At 45.7% G+C, this 23,729-nt stretch overlaps 1 protein-coding gene and 1 long non-coding RNA gene across 3 annotated transcripts in view; one reads left to right on the top strand and one right to left on the bottom strand.

Annotated features, from left to right (window-relative positions):
* Mef2 (myocyte enhancer factor 2) overlaps window positions 1–23,729 on the top strand; it is a 111,091-nt gene that overhangs the window by 58,941 nt on the left and 28,421 nt on the right. The window lies entirely within an intron of this gene.
* Window positions 5,675–7,110, bottom strand: LOC147755517 (uncharacterized). Its single transcript, XR_015329074.1, has 2 exons — window positions 6,522–7,110; window positions 5,675–6,393 (listed from the first exon to the last, which is right to left on the bottom strand). It is a non-coding gene; the product is annotated as an uncharacterized LOC147755517 (long non-coding RNA).

Raw genomic sequence — 23,729 nt, 5'->3', positions numbered from 1 at the left:
CCTTGGTGGTTACCGAAAAGTTAGGAATCAACAATCCGCTTGTGGGGGCCGGTCGACTTCCCCCTGAATTTCAATTCTGTTGACCCGTGGACCGACCGGAATTCAGGCGAAGTAGATTGGACTGAAATACTGATAAGAACCGCGAAAAAATCTTGTCTGTATCTGTGTGCGTGTCTGGCCGTGCAAGAAGGCGCTAGTACGTAACAATCATATATGCGATAGCAACATTCAAATCGTTATTGCCTTCGCTCGCATCGTATAAATCAGTCGGCCAGACAAGCGTATTAGGTTAGACAAGGCTAACGCTAAAAAAAAAATAATATTCCAAAAGAAGGTTGCCGAAAAGCCATTGCTATACAGTAAAGAAACGGCAGCTGTCTAAAAGGACCACGACGTGATCTGAAATGCCGAGTTAATTGGCTAGACCAAGTAGCGAAAGTGTGTTATGTAAATATCTTAAAAAAGGATTATAGGCGAGTGCTTTTGTCAACTCCTACTTAAACGCCTAGGAGAAGCAAAGGATCCGTATGTGACCGGCGTTACATTAGCGCCTATACTCCCCTCTAAGCGAATCAGCGTGCTTACTGTAGGAGAATTGTCCTTTGATGCAGCATTGTACATTCAAAAACTACAAGGGCAATGTACTTGTTTTACTCGTTCATTGCATGAACCCAGGTAGAAACTATGCAAAACACAGCAACACACGTTTCCAGCGGCTTCGATTTCGTTCTGACGGCTCTCTGAATACGGAGTACTTACACAAAGAGAGATAATCGACGCCTATTATGTGCTCTGGGGCTAGTCACCATACAAACGGACGCAGCGTCGTATCGTACCCTTTCCGTCATTACTCCGCAAGCAAAACGACTCAGCTACGACACGAGTCGCATCCGATGGAGGCTGACCTCCCCCCGCGACTCTTCCGACACAGACGCAACCGTTAAACAGTTACAACAGCGACTTATTTGCTTCATTGGTTCTGATGATGGCAGCAACAGCAGTAAGAGCGCAAGTATTACTCGTTAATTCTCATGGTCTAACAGTCTATCATCTCTGACAGCGCTCGATCCAACTGTGCTGGCTGGCCTATCTGCCGAACTAAGCAAAGGTAACTCGTGCCACCGCCGCGGAAAGCCTATTCAATGCTACCGCACCGGCTCAGTGCTATTACTTAGCTCTGTCACGATTGGAACTAGTCAGCTGATTGGCCGAGACATCTAGCTTAGAATCCGGCGAAGCCAGCAACTGCAGTAGCATATAGGATACGTTTCCCCGGCTCAATCACACTACTATTGCCTCCTAATGGGAACTCCGGTATCGCCGACTTTACAAACATCAAGTTTAAGCCAGGTCTCGTTGACCCCCCCCCCCCATCACCTTTTAGATTCCTTGTGAGACGCCCACGCGATCCCCCGCGTCAAACCTTTAAGTCGTAACCCGTTAATCGTTGTTCGTTCGTGTGGTGTCACCCGCCGTCTGTGAGATAACCGCAATCTCTACAAGATAATAGCACTGCAATAGACAGTGCTATACTAATGTATCGCCAGCAGCGACCACAGCAGTGTAACGGCATCGACGTGACCGTTAAGAGAAGGCGCCGTTGAACCCCCGAAGCCGGTAAACGGTAATCCTTGAGAGTTGAACCCTACCGACTTTTGCTAGTGAGCAGAATTGCCTTACAAGATGGTTGAATATTTAGCAACGGCGACCGCGTCGCCTCTTATCAGCTTTGAGGCTATCATTTGTGGCATCGTGCCAGCAGCAGAAACAACAACGGCAGCAGCCCCCTAGCATTCAAATGGCGGCGAAACAGCGTGGGGCATCGCTGATATGTTGGTATTTTCCGGCCCTGTGCAAGCAGCTCCTCTGTCCGCACTTGTGTTCAAGGCGCCAATTTACGGGTTACTACGCACTATGTGCAGGCTTAATCGCAGACCGCTCGGCGTCCGTGACAACGTTTCACTTGACGCGGCGCTGGCGGCGGTGGAAGGAGAACATGGCGGAAGAGAAGAGTCGGCCGCGTCCGTTAACAAAGCCGTGCGATCGTCGGAGAAAAGGAAAAAAACGAAAACAAAGAACAAAAAAACCGGCTGTAACCGGGGATTTAATGGTGAATAAATAACATTTATTTACAGCTGGTTTGTCATAAGTTAGTGTCGTTTGTCAGACACAGTGCGATATAAAAATAGAGGGGCAGCAGTGGCAAAATAAGAGGGCATCGAACATTCCTCTGTCTGCTTATGTATTCGTACATAGGAGATATCTCATAGTCAGCGTTATTAACGGCAGGTTAGTGAACAAATGACAAGTTTAACGAGGAATATCTACTGTCGTTAACCTACCGAACTAACATATTAATTAGTTAATTATTATTTATGGCACTCTGACACTTCAACTCTCAACCGATGTCAAGATTTTTTTCAAAACATAATGTTACGCAGTACAATAGTGGCATTATAGTTTTGTTAGCAAATTTTCAGCCAGTAGAAGGGGCTTGATCCTCTACCTTGTAACTTTATACAATAGCAAATTTTGCCCATAAGCTGCAAAGACTATTGCCGTAACGACCTATTTGTGTCTTCATATATTAATATAGTACAAAATATGTAGTGACTATGCGCCAGTTCGTTGTTTAGAGCTTCCCCCGCTTTCAGTCCCTTTACAAGCAGCTTCTGTCCAGCTTTCTCTGACGATCCCCCACATGGGTGACGTATTTATTTGCTGATCTTAGAGACACGTTTTGGTTTGAATCCAGGCATAGGGACACTTCATTTCGGGCTGGGAGCCATCAGTCTGACGGAATGCCTAACGGTGACGCCGACTGCAAAGCTCGAAACATAGAGTTTCCTCTGATTACAAGCACCCGAGAGTACGTCCTAAGTTCGGCAGCACATAGATCAACGAATATGCAGTCCTGTAATGGCAAAAACCTCAAATATAAAATTGCCCCAATCCGTGCACCTCAGTAATCCTCAGGATGAATTTTTTTTACCAGCATCAGCAAACTGACATGCTTCATCTGACGTCTGATCTTTCGCTCACTGAATAATGTCGTAAATACATCCTTTACCTTCCAGCCAATGTACATCTCAATTATACGGCACGAAAATACAATTTCTAACCCAATGATGACATTGATCATAAAAATCGTCTGCTTTTCCAAAGAAATTTACACCGCCACTGTTCCAGGGCCCGTATGGGGCAAGCAACACCTTGAGTGCTGGTTTCCAGCCTTTATCAACTTGAACGCATTTGTTTGCGCGAGTGGCTCGTCGTTTCAACGTGTCCTTGCTTTGTAGTCGTCGCCGTCGCCACGGATGACTGCGGTACCCGCCTGCGTCAGACTCTTTGACAATATGTAAGATAGTAGCACAGAGTGGTGACCTGTCTCCGGACCGCTAGAACGATCTCAGCTTGGTTGGTTGGTTAAGTAAGTGCACGGACAATCGACGTTGCCCGTTGGCCCTTGGATATTAGTTAGTTAGAAGGCAAACAAGTTTTATCCGTTTATCTTGTGGCTGTCGTAATAGTATTTGTCACCGCTGCAGTAATCACACTCTTCTATGACTGCTGCTGTTACACTGCTGGCTATTGGCCATTGTAACCGTTATTGAAGCTAAAGACAACTGTTTAGGAATACTCTGAGACGGGATCTGTTTCGAAACTGTGTGTATGTGTTTGTACAGGCCTGCGAGCTATTACCAGGACGCGCTTCGTCCGGTGCGTGATATTGCTGCCGTAAAAGTGCAGCAGTTCACTTGGTTTTATTTAGATAGTGCGGCATAAACCTTCTCTGCGTTCTACATAGGTGCGTTACTTATGGCGATTACCTAAATTTTTTCCCTTTCCTAACCTGCATCTTGCGATACCTCACATAGGATAACCTGCGTGGAGGTGACCAATGACGCAGGCTAGAAGGCAAACAGGCGCTCAACCATCTATCGTCGCCGCCGAACTAACTGCCCTCTCGCATGGCAGCGTCTTATCGTGAAGTTTCATCGCGTTGTGCAAGCCAATCATTTTTCATTGTTGCGCGCACTGTAGCAGTAATCTGTGCCGGCCGACTTTCGAAGTGTCGATACATGCATTTGTGCGGTCTGCTATAGTATTCGAACAAAGCAGCAATAAAAATACGTGAAGGAATAAAGAAAAATGTACAATTCGGAGTTAGGTGCGCAGGCACAACGCGCCTGAAAGGCGCTGACTGATCCAGTTGAATGACTGATGACAATCCTGGACGTAAAACTCGAAACGTTTAGGTTAACCGAGCAAAGACAATATCAATCTCTTGTTTACTAATAAGGCAAGCCTGTGACGGTCTCAGACTGTAATCAGTTTCTTTCAGCCCTATTCAGTTGTAGTGTAACACAATCTTGCTGGGCCCGATGAGCTTAAAAACATCTCTATGTGGTACGGCATAGTCTGCAACTCTTTACAGTCTTATTCTTTTCTTCCGCATCGCCCGACAGACACCACGTTCAATCATATTTACCTCAATGCTAACAATGTTGCATTGTTACATCGCCATTTATAGCCTCACGATCGTCTGTATCCTCTTCGTAGTAGTCTACTCCACCAGGGCAGCCTGTGTTCCTGCCTACCTATCGGTATCACCGCATCAACAGCAGCATCAACGGCGGTATATATACGGTATAGCGTAAACAATGGACCACGAACGTGGCACAGTGAAATGTCTACCTGTCTGAGTACACCGTTTCCGGTGGCGTGTTTTAGCTGCAGTGCATAAAAAAAGACTATATATCATCTGTGCTTTCGTCTATGTACGGCCGAACAGTAAACAAATGATCCGCCTCTATTAGATTCAGGGTATATAGTTCAGTAAGTCAAAGATTAAGGTTTCGGTGAGAGGATTACAACAGCTCTTTCTCGGCACGGCCTGTGGTCCCTTGATAAGCGACTGGATATGGCCTTAAGATGCGACGCTCAGATTCGCATTTGCAATTAGTAGTGTGAGTTTTAAGGTGGGCGAGCTGCCGGACGCAATGACGTGTTCGTGCAACGCACTCGTACGAAGGTACCCGAGAACACGTACAAGAACTATATATACGGAAATCGGCAGGGCCATTATAGAATGTAGTTGGCTAGGTTAAACCAGATATCCAGACATCTTTAGGGCAGGGAAAATCAAGTTAGAGAATCAAGTCATAGAAATAATAGACCGTTAAATAGCCTCAATGTCCATGGTTATAAACGTCATCAAGCCCCAGTAATAAAAACGTGATTGTGGGTTATCGGTATCGCCGGCGTATCCACCAAAGCACGAAAGTCGCCGCCTGAATCTTCTGTGTCTTCAATTCTTCGCCAAGTATTGGACCGCAGTGAATAAAGATCGTTGGCTGGCTTTGACCACCGGCTTGGCGGCATACGGTGTAAAGTGGTTGGCGGATAAAGTACCTCTCACCAGCTACAAGACGGATGTCTGATGATCTTCGCTAAGCGGTTTGAAAGTAAGGAGACATCTAACCATGCCGAATGCCCGCTTCGAAGATATAAGAGCATTCTAAGGTGGACGTGGTTATTGAAGGTGCTGAGCTGCGTCGCGTGCAAACTTTGCCTTGTAGTACTACAATTTAATTCCTATTGTATGACAGTACTTCCAAAACAACTGCAATTTTCATCTTCTCCTTATAGATATCGAGGACAAAAAGCGCAATCAAATTCACGAAGTTTGTTATATTACTAAAAGAGAAAGAAACATTTAATAATTTAACAATCTACTATTACTTATTATCTGTTGCCGATGGTAATATTAACACTAGCCCTGAAGTGAAACGCACTTTAGCAGTCTTTTCTTCAAACGTCCTTCCTTAACGAAGTTTTAGTTTTGCCCCAAAACACAATACGGCCATGAAAATATTTAAAAAAAAATCCTTTACCTAGACTCCATAGTGAAACCCAGAGTCTATTCGATTTTTCTCTAAGTTCTAAAATTTCTTTGCGAAACAGTTTCATCAAGACAGAAAACACTTCGGTAGGACCCGGCAGGCGCTAATGCTTTGGCCCGATTTGTCCATATCAACAATCCGCACGCGCTGCCGTCCCCAACGATTATGATTATACGCCTAACACAAGCAGCCTATATCTATAAATGTATAGAAACGCAGATATTTTCGAAAGCTCACTACATTTCAATACAGCTTTAGTATTGTCGATCGCACTAGTAGCGGCCTGTCGCGGTTTCGCCCTTTCGTTGTAGTGCCGCGCCTTGTAGGTCTTACTAGTTGTCTGTACACTTCTTGAACACCGCCGCTGTTGCTAAAAGCGCATAAACGCGGACGCGATCACCACCAGCATACCCTCATACCAACGCCGGCGGCTTGCCTAACCCGTCGTCTTGGTGTCCCAGCACGTCTCAACGAACATCAACCCAAACTGCAACAGCAAAGAGAGATAGCGAAGTAGTTAACTGAGGAACATAGCGAGGTTCTCTTTCAGAGTCTGACTATTACCTTCCCATTGTAACGGGTACTCGACGAAGCTACAACAATTTTTGTACTCACCTGTCTTTGTAATGGTTGCTGAGTGTCGAGCGTTGCCAGGGCGAGTTGAATCGAAAAATTATCTAGTTGACTGCTGCTGTCGTCTGCTGCTACCGACGGCGATGAGGGTGACGAATGATGATGATGATGATTGTTGTTGATGACGATGATTCTGTTCTAACTGACCACAATCTCGGTTTCACTGTCGTTGTGAGTGCCATCGACATGGCTGTTGGCTACGGTACAACCAGTACTGAACTATAGTCGGTATGTAGCACCTTGGGTAATAAGCCAGCAAGAGGCGAGCTACAGGCACTGGTGCGTGGAACATTCTCTGGCGCTGCGATGCCCAACCTAGTGACTGAGTACGAACTGAGGGTTGAGTGCGGTTCGACCGCTCTATTTAACCCACGGCTGTACCTTTGCCATTACTTTATAGTGTTCCTACCTTCACCGCTGCGCTCGCTTGGCTTATGGGCCAGCGAAGGTTGGCCTTTACTGGCTGTCTTTTTCGGTTTTCTTCAGCCGGTGTCCGAGCATCGGGAGCACGACGACATCCCAGCACTAGCGATGATGATCATGATGTCATCGTCTCGTTCGTCTGCTGCGATGATGGTGTTCGCATAGGGGGTGGGCTAAGATAGGCGATAGACAGTGGAAGACTCTTTTACAGAAGGGCACCGGTACGAGTATCAGAACAAATGGCGATTGAAACCAGGGCCGCGGTCCCACGAATGATCAGCGAAGAGAGAAAACAACCACGGGCATAGCAGAATTGACTGCTAGGAAATGTTGACTATACGATAAAGAATGAAAGAATTCGAGAGAGAAAAAAAAGGAGGTGAAAGAGAGGCTTCGCTACCACAGCCAATGATGATGCGGAGTAACCATTACTCAACGTCATCTCGAGCTGCTACTGAGACAGGGGTGGCACCATTGCTAACGGCAAAAACTACAGCAGTTCACAACCATTCTGACTGCATAAATGAAAATTACAGTGGTGCGAGTCTCCTCATCGGCCGATATGTTCCCGAGCGCGTCAGGTCCAGGTCTAGGCCACATCAGAGGGAGGGGGCGATCGAATATGACTTAAAGCGACAGAGAACTTCGAAGGGCAAAGAGAACTGCAGTCCCCAGGAATCGTCTGTATCGATGGATATAGACAATGCTCAACTGCGCACGTCTGAATCGGGGGTTGGGGGGCAAGGTGAAAGTGGCGCCTGTCAGCCTGGGAACAGATCAGAAAAACTTGGCTTGCGTATAGGTTGGCTATCATCAACGTTGTGGCTATCTGTATTCGAAGCAAAAAGTCGAGAGGGGTAATCGGTAAAAGCCCGTTCTGTGGATATATAGCATTAGTGGGGGGAAACTAGCTGCGGAAACTTTTTTTTTTAGCGTTTATAGATTTGACACGTCATGGCGATAGATAGGTAGATAGATGAGCGTTAGTGAACAACAATGTCTCGTCACAAAGCTAAGGGGCAAAGGAGACTAAAATAGCAACTTGAAAGGGGGTAGGCACGACGAAACGCAGTCCGAAGTGTCTCATCACTTTACTACTGTGATATGTTCATTATGACGATTTGTCGTTATTCTATGGTCATCGTTCGCTATATAGTTATAAATGTGCATTTATAATAATATTTTGCTTCGTGGCGTGTATGTAGAGCGTGATGCTGATAAGATCAATACAATGAAGTGAACTTGCGCATCGCGATAAGTCATCAGGCCTACAGTTGTTTACGAAGACTTGATGTTCGTCTACTAAACAAAAGCAATGAGATGTATTCGATGATACCATTCGAAAACTCTGCTAGCTCTCTTGTGTAGCTGGAGACATACTCAAGCATTACGTGGGGTTCGGTACGAAGCGTGCGCTCTAAAGCCAGCCTTGCATCTTTAGCTCTTATCTGGCAAGCCCTGTTCGCTAAGGTGAATCAAGAGTCATACGGCTAATGTTCTCGCAGGCCCTCTCAAAGGCTATAGCGTAAGTGTGATATTTTAAAGAAAGTGCATCAAAATCCGGCCCTCCGTACAAACGCAGTGCCAATAAAAGACGCTAGCGTGAAATATATTTTACTGCTATCGCTATCGGCGTGTGTCTTCGCTTGAATTCTACGATTGACCTATTATACTTTCGCTATTACTATCACCATTAAGCTTGCGAGACCCAACTCGATTCGTATAAGTTCATTTTAACTTCGATCCTGCGTAGGGAGGGTGGAAAGTTGTACAGTAAAGTATAATAGATTGATTTACTCAGAAGAATTTTGCGTTCGCTCTATGGCATTTCAGAGAACAACTTCACGGCGCTATTAATCTTTATTGGGGCCTTCACCGACACATCTTAGAGAACGGCCCCGCTCGGCTGGTTTTGCATCACTCCTATTTCACTTTAGCCCGCACATCGAAATAGGCTTATAGGCATAATTAACTCTATTTTCTCCCGCGACATTATTATTAAGTTTAAATATCTATACCTCTTTTATTCACCCAACATGCACGAGATAAATTAAGTAAGAGGAAACTGCGCTAGAGATCAGCGTCTTACCTAAATGATGAATTCAGTTCGATTGTCTGAAACGCAACACTGGCGTTTTTGTGTTGCAATAGCAGCATTAACATCAGCAGCTACTGCTTTCTGAAGCCGTATCAATGTCGATGAAGATGACTTGCTAGGTTCTTCATCTGTGTAATAAGTAGTGAACTATCTCTGCCGCTGCCGCTACTCCCCCTCCCGAAGCGAACACGTCCGTACTCGTCCGCTGACCCAAAATGTCAACTCGACATAGCTTCATAAGGCATGCCGGGTTCAACAATGATGGGTCGCCTGTCGTAAGTATCGCCGTAACGTCGAGGGAGCAGGAACATCAAGTCCTATTATTACCATCGTCAAAAACTATCTTGAGAAGCATCTCAATGTGGGATCTACGGGACATCGGTGCTTAATAAGCAAATGCAAGCAAGTGCAGTGAACACGTATACTGTGTATAGTATTTAGTAGAGTTTCTTATCCCTTGGTTTAGGCTAGCCTAGGAATCAAGCAGCCTTTACTTGGTTAGCTAAAGGGAAACCTACTTACTTAGCTCCGTTTTCAGCTTGCCATCTAGAGAATTACCGTGGACAAGTCCCGCACTGGAGACTAGTACGATTTTGCTTTGTATTCCATTTGAACAGAACACGCTTAGTCATTTACCTATAGGACCTGTGTCTCAACGTATGGCCGTTTCTTCCTTCGACGTTCGAGGTTCGGCCCCATCCGGCTTCAGGTGTTCTCTAGGTAAACCTCGCAGTATAACCGCAACCTCGGTGACTTTTACGATTCATTGGTGTGCTTGATAATTATAGCCACTACTCATTTCGCCGCTGCTGCCGCCTATGACAATCCCAATGACGGGAATAAAAACAGTTGCGGCAAAGTTTATACAACAACGGTCATAGTAGATATAAAGCGAAAGCCGTAACGCGTAAGATATTGTTTTCAACGTTGTTTTTAGCATTGGCGTTGGCTACTAGCCGTGCCGGGGTAATCGCCAGAGGCGATAGGTGTATTCGTGAAATCATATGAATACCTACATATGCCTATTACCTCTATAACAATGAGTCAATTCAAGGCGAGGTTTTGGTGCGTCATAACTGGAGAGCCACTGAGACAAAGCAGACGAGGCAGTAACAGAAAATACAACTTCGTGAGCCGAAATGGTCACAGTGACAAGGAAACAGAGTGATGAAGTAAAAAAAACCTGATTCAACAATTGATATAGCCACATGCAATGTTTAGCTGACCGGTGTTAATGAGAATACCGCTATCTTCTGCAGTGAATGAAATTGTACAAAGGTTCCTCGTGTCATCCTCTTATTTGCTAATTTGAAAGCAACTACAGAGACGTGCACCCAATGAATCTTGTCTGATTATGATCCAATGCACGCTTACGGATTGATGGATAACGGATTTGAAAGAAAGCGGAGTCAGCTGCTTTTTTGCAGGTGCTTTTCCCCTAAAACAACAAATTGTCTGTACTATTGTAACAGAATGGCCGCTTTGTTCTCATTAAGATCAACTGTGGAAGTGCTGTTAAAGCTACGAATTGCTGGATAGAAGTGCGAACCAAACATATACAGTCATGGAGATATGGATAGACCGTACACTTATATGGTGACCGTAAGAGTCTATTTATAGGGTTGCGGTGTTAATGACCGTCGTGAGGTAGTCTGTACGCAACTCTATACATGAAAAACCTTTTGCGAACAGATTAATAGGCTTCCGTTGGATAGCCGAAAGAATGATCAATTTCCTATTTTGAAAACTTTCCGCACAGGTCCATGTACCACATAAAATAAGCACCACATGTCGCCCAAATACCCAAAATGTCGTACAATATATATGTATATATAGCACGTCGGTAAGAAGTACAGACCAAAAACAAACAAATAGCATTCGATGTGTTCGATTTGTGTTATATTTATCGAGTGTTATATTTAATTTACTATAAAAAGTTCCATCATTCTGGGCCTTTTGTATATATACGCATCTACAGTAGTCCCGCAGCTTGATCCGCGTAATTATTCGAGTCTGTATTCTGTGGAAACGAACAAGTAGACTCTGTTTCCGAAGACCTAAATTAGATAGGAAAGGATAACAACTTTGATGAGAAGTAGTCACCGACTTAGTGATGGATACCCCAGAAGCATCAACAGCAACCGCACTACCTGGTATTACGTAAAAATCACTGTTGTTATATAGGCCACCTGCTTCATCTGCCAACGACTCCGTTTGATTCATTGTCCCTCTCCGTAGACCGTTGTGGGTATATAAACTCACCATAACACAGCCAACTTTGCGGTTTTTGTCAATTTGATCAGTAAATGTCCCTATCTCATATCGGAGTGAATGTCATGATGATTGTTGCTCGTTTTGTGTTTCTATTCGTGATGGGTTACGCGACTATGCTTGTGAATCATTTACAATATAAATGCGGGATCCTAAAACAGTACGCATCGACCGAAACGCTCATATACTAAACGCGATTGCGTGACCAGGCAGACAATGATCAGTTCAAACTTTAAAAAGTGTCTATTATTGTCAGCTACATGACGAAATGCTTGTTTTACGTACCAAACCTAATAATAATAATAATAATTAGTTGGGTAGTCCTTCCACAGTTACGATGGTGTTATGTGGTGGAGAGGAAGATGAAGACCTTCTATTAAATCTAGGCTCATGTAGGGTTTGTTTCGTGTCGGAAGTCGCCATCAGTCAACGGTGCTTAACAACAGCAGAAGTATCGGACGTTAAACTTGAAATTTTTATTAGCTCTTACTCCCTCCCAGCGTACTCCATTTGGCCAGCAACTGCTAGCTGCATGTCACCTAGCGGCCTTCTTGTTAGCTTTTTTGTTGTTGCTGTCGTTGTTGTTTTTACTCTGCGCGGACTCTGCCGATCTAGCAAAAACTGGTGAAGCTAATTTTTTTCTATTTTCGGCGATTTTTTTCCTTAGTTTCTAGTTCTCTCCGCGTACATATCATCGTCTTCTGTCAATGCTCGTAGTGGCTTGCCAGTTTGTCTGCTCGATTCTACTTTCCGTGCTATGTAGATCACCCATGCTTCTCCGTTCCCCAGTTCTCTTAGCACTGCAGCTTACCACAATTTGCCGGCGGCGTCCGCTCGACGATCACTCCGACTACTCGGTCTGTCTCCTATTGAAAGCTCAATTCTTTCATTGAGAGTTTGAAGCGCTCATGCTTAGCAGTTGCCGAACAGACTAAGCTCCAGCCCTACACACCTGGCGTCATCAACCCGCTGCATGGACTCTTGCTCCTATCGAGCTTTCAGAGCTAGTACAATACATAGGAACCCCTTGAACATGTCGGGTTGACGTTAGAACGGAATCATCCGTATCCCTCTTGCTGCAGCTTTCCAGGTGCTTTGTCTAGGCATGCCTACCTCGCGTATCTAGGTTGCTGACTGTTCTGCGCTCCAACCTCGGTGTGCACGTATCATCATTGCCTGCGACTACTTCTTCTACTGTTGCTGCTTCCAGATGAGCTTTCAGACATCGAACGATTCGGTAGTAGAAGTTACCGGATTGTCAACCGGCGAAACCGGCTATCACAGAAGGTACGCGGCTCGTCTTTCACTCACCTGGTGCTCACCGGATCTAGCGATTGTTCTCCGAGTGATTTTGAGACGCACTCAAACATCAAAGCGTATCGGAAGACGGGGGTAGATCCCTTCCCATACGCCCACGAGAAGCGTAAAGAGATTAGCACACAGACGGTGATCAGGGTGATCCATTGAAACTCGCTGCATTTGCTTCGTTGTCGAGTGAATGGTACGACGATGCCAGCAATCCATGTGGCCATGCAGGTCGTGGCGACAGCCATGGTACTATCTTCACTTTCCATCATCCAAGAATCCGACTTCGTGTCAACCTATTGCCGCCGCAATCATGGAGCAGTCTGCGGTCGGATGTTGTCGGCCTGCGCCGTGGCCTGCCTCGCTTACTGAATCGCCGTCTATGTGAACATGAATTAATCCCTCTTACTTTGTTTTGTCCTTGTAGGTCTACATTATCGTAGAGCTACCGGCCTCGTAATAACGTGGCGCGTGATTTGCAGCTAACGAGAATTCGTAGCCGTTGGGCGTTTGGCTTTGTCTGCGCGCTCGTTTCATCCGCCCCGTGCGCCGACTCAATGCGCAAATCGACAGTAGTTTCGATCTGATGGGCGAAGCGGCGACTTTTTTTTTCTGAGACACTGCAACTAGTGCTGTTAGTATTACTACCAATACTGGACGGGCGGGCGACCACAGACGATCGTCTAGTCGTATAACTGCTTTAGTTGGCTAGCTTGGCACGTCACACTCTGCGAGAGTTTACCGACCTGCAAGCTGATCCAGTTTGGCTGAGCTTAGCTGGTAGAAGACTGTGGCCTGACCCAGCCCGGGTGACTAGCGATCCATAGGAGAAGACATGGGAGTTTCTATGTATTTAGATTCCGCTAGAGTGCATGATAGAACTGAGTTTTTATGGTTGTTTCACATCTGGAAGCCTTCCGGACCAGCATCAGAAGCAACCGCAGAATCATCAGCGAAAGCAACGGGAATACACCAAACAAGTGACAGGAATGCCGAGTTTCTACCGTAGCATCGTGTATGGTACCACCTTCAACAGCAGCGTGCCGACACGGCCGTTACCGATTACGACGCACTGAAAAGCATCGCGCTACTCGGGTTCCCAAATTTCGTCGCCATTTGAAAAATGCGCGGTTCTTTTTCTCGCGGTTCTTCCTTTCCCCCTCCCCATCTTCCTTCCCCTTCTCGCAGTCAGTAGTTGCCATTGTCGTCTGCTGCGTTTAAGCTAAATGAGATAACAAAACACAGATTTTCAACTCGATGCGCGCAACCTGCGACGGCATTGCCTTGTGACAGGAATATGCAAGACTATTATCTACGTATATTTGCTTCTGCTACCCTACCAAAGATTCCCATTGCTGTAGTATATCCCGTTGCAGAATATTTGCTGTTGTAGTTTTGCAATTTATATTGGTCCTTTCTTTTTCTATCAGTGGCTTGAAAGCTAGTTACGCCCACATGTGCAATTTCAGGCTATGTATGATATTACGCTGTAGCAAGAATTGAAAAGCGCGCTTGCTAAAATAGCACTCACAATTTTAATTATTTTCTTTCAATCATGGGCGACCAAGTATGGTCTGTGTCGAGTTTACCATGAGCAACGTTCCATTAGAAAGACTCAGGATGAATGTTGCCTATCAGCGGTTCCGCCTATTATATTATTAACAGGATTGTCGTTGGCGGGACGGAACTTACCTATTGGACATAAAGCACTAAAAAAGACCTAGTATAGCCGTAACTGCCTATGCTTTCATATATCTATACGATAATATTTGGTCTATCACGATTTGGTCACGTTTAGCCGGCAAAATGTTCTCATTGCACTGCCACTATTTTCGAATGTTTAACAGGATATCCTCAGACGTCGTCGCTATCTTTTCGCGTCAATTGGGACTCCGTTGCTTCCACGAGCAACAATCTTCGGCTTCTCATGCCGTATAGAATACCCTGTAGGACGAGTCAAACAACAAGCCCACACAAGCAGAACTCCCGCAGTTCCGAGGAGCCGCATGTTATCATGGCAGTACTCGCTGTAGCCGCCGCTCTGCCCAATAAGGACTATTTGCAGCCCCGTTATCGATGAAATCGAAAGGGACATACTGTACTGGCCTTCACCCGCAGGTCGCGTACGTATTTGCGTGCTCTGGTCCGGGTACCCCCTGTATACACCATCAGTCGGCATACGATTTTATTTACATCTGGGGCAGTCTGGGGATGATAAGGCCTCCGCTGATTTTGGTAAGATTGGTCGCGATCTTAATTCTATATAGTGTGTCCTCGTTGAGAATAAATTCGCTGTACCGTTAATCCTCAGTACTTATTACACTGCCCACCAAGGTGTAACCAGTTGATGAGTCCTGATTGAGTACGTTTAGTGGCGTACCTAAGGGGGCCTTCCAGTTCTATAATGTTAACACACTTAAGGCATTCTACGCCTTGCCTTAACAATTGCAGTCTACAGAGACTGTGCATTAATACGTCCACTCAGAATAGCGACAACTGTATTGCTTTTACTGAGTGCGCTGCCTGGAATAAAGGTCAGGTTTCTCTGACGTAGAGTTTCGAACTAACTCGGTGTCAAAATTGACTTTAGCCACTAAGGTGAGAAAATAGCCGATTTCATGACTCTACGGTAGTCCAGAACACACCAAATTCGAGCTTGACCTCCAGCCCATCCAAGAGTACCCGTTTGGCACACACAGGTCGTTCGAGCGTCTTCTCGGTTCTCCTGTAGCGGCAAAAAGCAACCACTCGAGCGGGCTTCCTTTGTGGATCCCTTTATTCCTTTGTAGTCCTGCTTCGTACAAGTGAATCGATCCACACTCGGGGGTTCTTCGTAGGTAGCGTTGCGCTTTCGGAATCATCTGGTCAACCACCCGCGATCTTCATTTAGACGCTTGTATCATTCGATCCAATTATTGGGCTGGGCAGTGCTGAACACCGATTCCGGCCACGCCGTTCAATCACCCAGATATTTGACGAGTCAACTTACTAACACGCCATATTTCCAGCCGTCCTATCGCTGCCACCAAATTGGCGCAGACTGGTATAGCTGCGTCGTTCGCTAGCACAAACGAACACTTCTCAGCCACCCGTTCTGTGCTTATATAACTTCATATCTTAATACCATAATATCATATATATATATATAATCGCCATACCTCAACAAGATCAAAATATTCAATAATTCATTGTTAAGCAAATTGCTGCGGTATGCAACCTTATACGTTTGGCTAATATAGATATTTCATTCTAAGCGATAGCTTGGTATTCCTTGTATTTCGCTCTACGACGGCCACCGTTAGCTCGCGTGACCCAGATAACAAATTTGCGGCCAAAAATTGATATTTTAGAAGATTTCGTAAAGGAAAAGACGTATTTAAATGTCTGGAAAAATCAGCTCCAAAGCCCGCCCCTATCGTTTAACGCTTAAAACTCTTAGTTAGCTCGCGAACTCTTGAATTTTTTTTCAATTGCAATTCAACTTAAACTTCATTTTGCCTTCAGATCCGTTTCTATTTTGCCAACGGCGAATTCTAAGCTAAAATAGAAAAAAAAAAAAAAAAAAACATATTTTGTCAGCCAGCAGTGTTTTCCAGTGCGAGATTTGTCCATCCACTAGGTCATCAGCTTTGTTCCGCAGCGTATGCATTAATGCGTCTGATACGGGCGAGCTCACTCGCTACGACAAACTACTCTGTGAACGATTATTATATCCACATAGATATACTGTACAGGCTGTATTTAGCGCCAGCAACATTGGCCTGATGCGTCAAAATCGGATCGCTAGCAGAATTGTGAATGGTTGGCTGAGAGCTCGGGCCATCTCACTGTTTCTGCCGCTCATGTTGTTGCCGCTACTGCTATAAATCTGATGAGGATGAACGTGTCCTGGTCTGCGTGCATGTACAAATGTGTTGTTAGCGTTTGCATCTGTGTGTGTCTGTTGGTAACACCCGGGCGACGGGCTGTGGCCGCCTTCACACACACTGAATTCTCGAGTGTTCATATAGTGTACCTATGATTATTTGCTAATATGTCGCTCTATAGAGAGATAATCTCAAACGTTGTCAGCTAGTACAACAGCCAATGGTTCTGCTACCGTTGCGGTTTTTCCGCTATTCGTTTCGTCCAGGCAGCGAAACATCAAATCAGCTAAACAGGTAGTCAGCAGGAATCAAGCCAGGGAGCCGGGCAAGATCACTGTACCGTCATCATGATCGTTTTTCCACGAATCATCCGCGCAAATCACACGCACACAGACCGTACGGGTAAAGCGCGGTACTCGTGCACACATAAATGACATTGATGAAGATCTGGTCGACCTAAGCAACCTGGGTAGGCGTTCTTTCTTTTAATCGTGATAGCTTTGTTGTTGATGCTGTCGTTGTCGGGGCGATAGTCTATCGAATAGCAACGAAGAGGTCCCCAAGCAACAGGCTTGGATCAGTGATAATCAGGCCCATACGATGGTGCCACTTTGTGCCCAGTCAGTTGTTCGTGCCATAGGCGTAAGGCTGAGAGGTAGCTAAGCGATACAATATATCAGCCATTTCCAAAGATCGTTGGCTGTAATAGCAGACGGCTGGTATCGCATGTTTCGATAACAACCCAAGTCATAAGCTGTCGGACGTCAAGTTTTTCTAATTATTCTACCAGATGTCAGTCTCCCTATTTCGCTCTTGCTTTTGACCGTTGATAGCCCTACACATTTGCGTATATATATACGCAATGCGCCATCCCAGCCGCCAATAGCTGAAGTACAATGGACAAAATACTTCGAAATAGTAGTGCGAGTCATCTCTCTCTCTCGGGTCGACTTCTCCGAAGTTTACCTATAGGCCAGCATGGCGCAACACGCTCTGTTGCTCAGCACATATGTGCAATGTGTAAATCCTGAAAAGAGTTACATTCACACAGACCATGAGGCTAACAACAACTTCATATATGATTCATATTATATATACATATATTAACTTCTCTGCAGTCTGTGTTACTGTTTTGTATAACGTATAAGGCCATTGATATTTTCTTCGCGGATTATTTTTACCTGACTATTTTTCGTTCAACAACCGCTGACTGACCATTCGCTATGGTATTTACAATACAGTTCGCTTACACAACAGCGACGTCGAACTCTATTTGCCGCCTGACAACGGCTTTATTCGAGATTGTGGAGAATCAGTTTCGGCAGAACCGTGTGTTTTGTCTCTTTTTCGTCTTTGACTATCCATTACCCTCAGTTATCTATCACTACCCCGCCTCTTCGTCCTGTCATGGACCGAATATCAGACGGTTTTGTGGTGGCCACGACCGCTGTCGGAGTTACATGTTCCAGCTTCCTATCTGCGTAGTACAATGAAACGAAGTGAGTAAACCTGCTAGTCCTCTGTCCTGATTCACTCGTTCGACCAGGCGGATCCCTTACCTGGCGATTCCCCGTATCGCTGTGTCGACTGCTGCAATCCAATAGTGTCATAATATCACTGATGTCGTTTGTTATAGTCAGCGCCTGAATGACATCGTGACTGCGTTCCCACGTACCGTCGTAACTTCGTGACTTCGTCCTGTTGTCTTGCCGCAGTCTGATCGTAGCGTATTATTTTACTCGCTCATCTGCCGGCCTCATCAACCGGCCTCGATCCGTCCCTGCCCACACCCCCCGTCCCCCCGTCCAATTCACCTTTGTCTTGCCCACGCCAAAGGATGTACACGAACGCACTTTCGCGCGCAGGCGACGGCGTAGTTGTAAACGCCAGTAGGATGGTAGAAGTACGGTAGCAGTATCTGTACTTTCCGAATATGGGCCATGGTAACTGCCGCTCTAGGCTAAATTCTATAGGCGGAACTACATTTATTTGTGATAAATACACGTTGTAGATTAAAACCAACTAATAGTAGAAGGCAGGTTTATGCATGAAAAAACGATAAGGCTTCGTCTCAATCGTTTAGCGCTCTTCATTCTTTCTCGGGGCGATGGAATCCATTTTCCTTTTTCGATATGGTCGCCGCATCGGTAGGCCTATCAGGCCGCAATTCTACAATGCAAATGTGTCGTCAGCCTTCTCTCGTTCATATCACTCATTCGACTTCTCCGGAGTCGCGAAGTCTTGCTTCGCGTAGAACCTATGTAGAATCTCCGTCTGGTCCCCAGACGGACGCACCGTTTACGTTATACGTGTGGCGAGAGCATTCCAGCTACGTTGCATATGTCCTTTTTTTTTCCTATTCCTCAACCCCTCGCTCGCAATAACAAGCAAGTAGAATCGGTGGCCAGACGAAAAACTGCGTACTCCACCTGCCAAACGTTTCGTGTCTTACCGCCTTGCCGTGCTTTCGCTTACCAGATGCGTCCCGGCTACGTCTTTCGGTATACCCTTGGGAAGCCTTTGTATGAACATATAAGATTATATGCAATTGAACAGAGGCGCGCGGAGGCGGAAGCGAATTGATGCCTCGCCCGGGTGATTCTGTGACCGTGCGTAATATCTATCTTGGTACTGGCACGTAATTCTGTATGAGCGGTGAACGCCGTTCGCTTTCCGGAATAGTCGACCACTTCAGTTTATGAATACGTTCCTGTCGTAACGGGTATTACTGCCTCAACGGGTCGCATTTGGGACGGGGGAGGGAGCCGGCTTGGCTGATATGTTCGAAGAAAACTAGTCAAAGTCAGCGAGACACGGCGACTCGGCTAACTCAAACCGTACAAACTGGAAGTTAAATTCTTCTAGCAAACGTACAATAGCAATTGTAGACGGAGTTGAAGAGGAAGTGACATGCCATCGGCAGGGGAATTTACCCCTATGCAGTTGCACGAACAACGAAAATAACGGCGAACTTCATAGCTAAAACAGCCGTGGTGCACTGAAGACAAAGCGCATGTCCCTTTACCTGCCAATCGTCTGGGACACCCGCGTTCGAGAAATGTACGGATTGAAATATCGAAAAAAAAAAAAGCAGACTCGTCTTCCTTCGCACATCTGGCTATATTATCTTGCTTGTGCGGCCGAATTCACCTCAAACCCCTTACCCGACACCGTTCATCGCACTGTGGTCTCTCAAAAATTGGCACTATTCGCGGACCCTAAACAGTCCTCATAAGTATGGACTTGACGCAAGTCTACATAAAGATATGATATGCATGTACTAGTTCCCGTGTGATTGTTTCACTAGAGCAATACTTGTAGCCACAATTTATGGAGTCAACGAGTAACGAACAAAGCGATGTTGACGGAGTGGAGTTACTCGTAGTTGACTTTCTTCTTCTCAGTTTGTCACGTTTGGTCTACTTCTTTGCGTCGTCATTCTTTTGGGTCGTCACTGTCGATTTTCCTGATGGATGACACCTTAGTCAGACCACAAATAGGCCCCTGGCAATTTTTGCGCACGAGAAGGCGGCGGTGCACGACGATGGGAGCTGATACTCACATACACACGATGGTTGCAGCGGCGCAGTGTGGAGCGACGCCGTTGCGTCACGACGCTACGCTGGTGCACGCCGCCCCGTACGCCTAAGAACGTACATCGAAGCTTCTCAATTTATTCTAATTGAAATGTCTAAAGTACACTTTAGATCGTCGTAGCAGAGGACAAAGACAAGTTAGAAATCGGAAAGGGAACGAAACGCTGAATATAAAACAGGAAGAAAAATTTTTCTTGGTTGCGAAAAACGGGTGCTAAAGTGTATAGAGATTTCCGTATTACCAAGATACGCAGTGCGTGGCAAGTGAGCTCTTGTTATAATACACATAAGGTGCACGTCATAGAGGCCTTTGTCATGGTGCATCGCTATAGATGCGCGGATAGGAATTATCCGTTTCGGCATCTTGGCTACAACAGCAGTAATTATAGTAATTAGATCAATTGAAATATGAAAAAATACTTACGGCTGATAAACAGACAAGATATCCATTCGATAGGACGCATAAGACGTAAGTAGTCGCAAGCTACTGTCCGAACGCCTCTATGGTCATACCGCGTAAACCTGTGTATCGTAATATACCTTGAAACAATGTAAGATGCGTTTTAACACAACTAAGGAAACAAAGTAATTATCTAGCAATTCTAAACACGATGATGGTAATCGAACGACGAATGACGCGTAAGCGCGTTGCAACTTAGCTATTTTGACCAATCATAGATATATACTCCATGAAACCGTCCATGTTTTAACATAATAAAATAGTTAAGGCTGATATCCTACCAGCAATGTTTTCCATTGACGGTGAATCCTATTATAAATAAAGAGTACGACTGAGTTGAAATATACCGCATCAACCGTCGACACACTGGTAAACCTGCAACAGCAGCACCCGCAGACCTACTAAGAGCTGTACTGTTTCCATGTTATTCTCATAATGTTAATGGTGCTGCTTTTTTTTGCGACTACGCCAGACCATGGCGTCTACCCCCATCCACATTTGCCGGCTCAGCTTCTAAGCAAGGTCACTCTTTCCTATATCCTCACCACCAGGCATTGTCATCTTTTTAATACGTTAAGTGTTGTCTGTCCCTGGCTGTTGTGTTGTTCTTACGCAGCAGTTAGTCACGAAACCCCCAAACCGATCGCCTCACCCAGTTTAATAGTAGACATTGTGTTATCAATATGGAGATATGTTTCCGTTTTGTTAGATCATAATAATAGTTAATTGGATGCGTAGTTGCTACTTCACCATCTCGGCCTCCCCCATCTTCTCTGTATGAAGAAAGAATTCCGCGATGTGAGCGAACCACTAGAGGAAATAAGTTGGACGACAACCTGTGTATTCTGCCCGAACCGGCGACACTCTCGCCGGCTCGCGTCGTCGCTACATGGCAAGAGCTAAAGTCGATAGCTTTCCACCGTTCCTGCTTTTTCTTGGTAGTGATCGTAGTTCTGTAACGGGAAAGGAGCCTATTTTTCGTCGCTGATAGCCTTGGCGTTTCCGTTTCTCTTCCTTCCCCTCCAGGCCTCGTCTGCGTTCGTAATTCATCGAGTGTTTTTTTCACCAGCGCGGCTCGGCGCTGATAAAAATGAGTTAGCGCCGGGATACTAGCTGATTTTCGGTACCGGCTGTCTTCTACGGACGACCGTAGCGGATTGGGTGTGCCTTCGTCGTGTCGTCTGGTCATGGCAGCGGCTAACTCTCTCTCTCTCGCTTTTGCAGCATTTGCCTTTTCCCCACGGAAAGCAGAGGTCTCTTTGTCTGCCTACGCTAAGCTGAATTCGTCCCGTCGCTAGGACAGCAGGCTAAGTTCCGTGCCGCTTTGGTTTATACATGTGACTTTTGTGCTCGATGCGACAACGCGCACCAAGAAGCTCGTACTAGTAGCAAATAAGGGTAGGAAGGCCAGAAAGGGTGCAATGGCACTCGCGATGCTGTAAGTCTCTGCGACCGATACTGCCAAAGTAGAATAAGTTTTCGCAGCTTAAGTGGTGTCTACATTCGATCTCCCTGTACCATTCACTATGGCATTCCCCACCTTCCCACTATAAGCCTTACCCCGAGCCCCCTACCACTTGAACGACGAGGCTTGCGGCTTCGCTACCGTCTTCGAACCGCATTACAATACCCGCGGGGGAATAATGCACTACCTGGTGAAAACTTCTTTCATCCTAATGGAATAGTCACTCCAACTACTACAAATCAGGCCACGACTAAACTAGCGCAATGCCCAGCGAGCATCTCCCACACATCATTGAGGTAAAAGGAGGCACTGGGGAAGAAAGGCGAATGCGGAGCGACACTTATTATCCTTAGCACACAGCTACTTCCTTTGCGGGTTGGAGCGAGTGTAGCTTGGTAGCGAAAGTGTAGTGACTCCAACAAAACCCTTAAAGATTTAGTAGTGTAGTTTGAGAAGTCGAACCTAGATCGGTGTCGGGTACCCGGGACTGGGCGCTGGCAGCGACGACGTCTCCAAGACGCAGGAGCTTTCGCCCGTGTTCGCCACACTGATAAAGCGATTCTACAAAGCGATCAGAGGGTCGCGAGCTAAATTGCTTCTCCTTCTAACGATCTCTGTTTTTCACCCCGGGCTTCCACTTTCGGCACCCACCAGCATTTTCTCTTTAGCGGAGGAGCCCCCTGAACGCCACGGCATGGGATCTGCCCCACGCCCCATATTTCTTTTTCTTCGCTCGGATGCCCCTCGGATCAATAAGAGGAATGTTTTACGGTGGAAGGCGGAATAAAAATGAATTAGCAGGTAGCAAAAATCCTTGTGCCCAAAGCCCGAATCACCCAGCGCTCCGTACCGTCTAGGACTTCTGTTTAGAGCCTGTACTTGACTGAGATGCATGGATCAGTGTGGACTTTCGCATAGACATATGCATACGACAAAGGAAAGATCAGCTTATTACGCTCGGTGAGCCACAAGGCGAAGGAACACACGTCATTAGTGGCAAATTATGGACATCTTTTCAGTTTCGGCAAATATACCATGCAAGTTCTTTGAAAGATATCGATTCGTCCTAAAAGTACGGGTTCTATGTCTCTCTATACCATGAATATATACACAGTCGAATACCGTACGTGACTACGTCCTAGGATACCTAGATGCCAAGGTGTAACTACGTGTCTTTGTCGATGGTAGCAGACCTAATTGCTGCACTTTGCTACAAGTTGTACTATCCAGACATTGCCTAGGAAAGCGGCAAGCGGAACAGAAACAGAAAATTGATCGACGTCCTGCCTGCAACGTTACTATAATAATTAATCTTATGGAAACAAGAGAGGAAAAGCAATGGTGACATGCAGGATGGTGAATAAACCCAACCCTGTCAGTGACTAGCGTCAGCCAAGTGGGTTTTTCGGCACCATGAGCTAATGCATCTAGAACTGTACCATAGAATTTTGTATGATTTTTGCTGTAGGAAGATACTGAAAACGCGAGATATTTAAAAAGGACTTCGAACTCTATCAACAGATTTCGGTGTATTGGATAATCGAGTGAAAATGACATCGGGGTTTGTATGAGAAGTACGAAAATTTAGCTAATGTCCTGTTGATCCTTTCGTTGCAGTAAAGAGAGGCGACCGAAACAAATATTTTGAAATTGGCGCCTTGGACTTTCCAGCACGAGACGAGGCACGTATATTTAGACTTGATTTT

Source organism: Varroa destructor, unplaced genomic scaffold (genome assembly GCF_002443255.2).
Source record: "Varroa destructor unplaced genomic scaffold, Vdes_3.0 BEIS01000005.1, whole genome shotgun sequence".
NCBI lineage: Eukaryota > Metazoa > Arthropoda > Arachnida > Mesostigmata > Varroidae > Varroa > Varroa destructor.
Note: the sequence above shows the minus strand (reverse complement) of the source record. Positions and strands in the feature narration are given on the sequence as shown.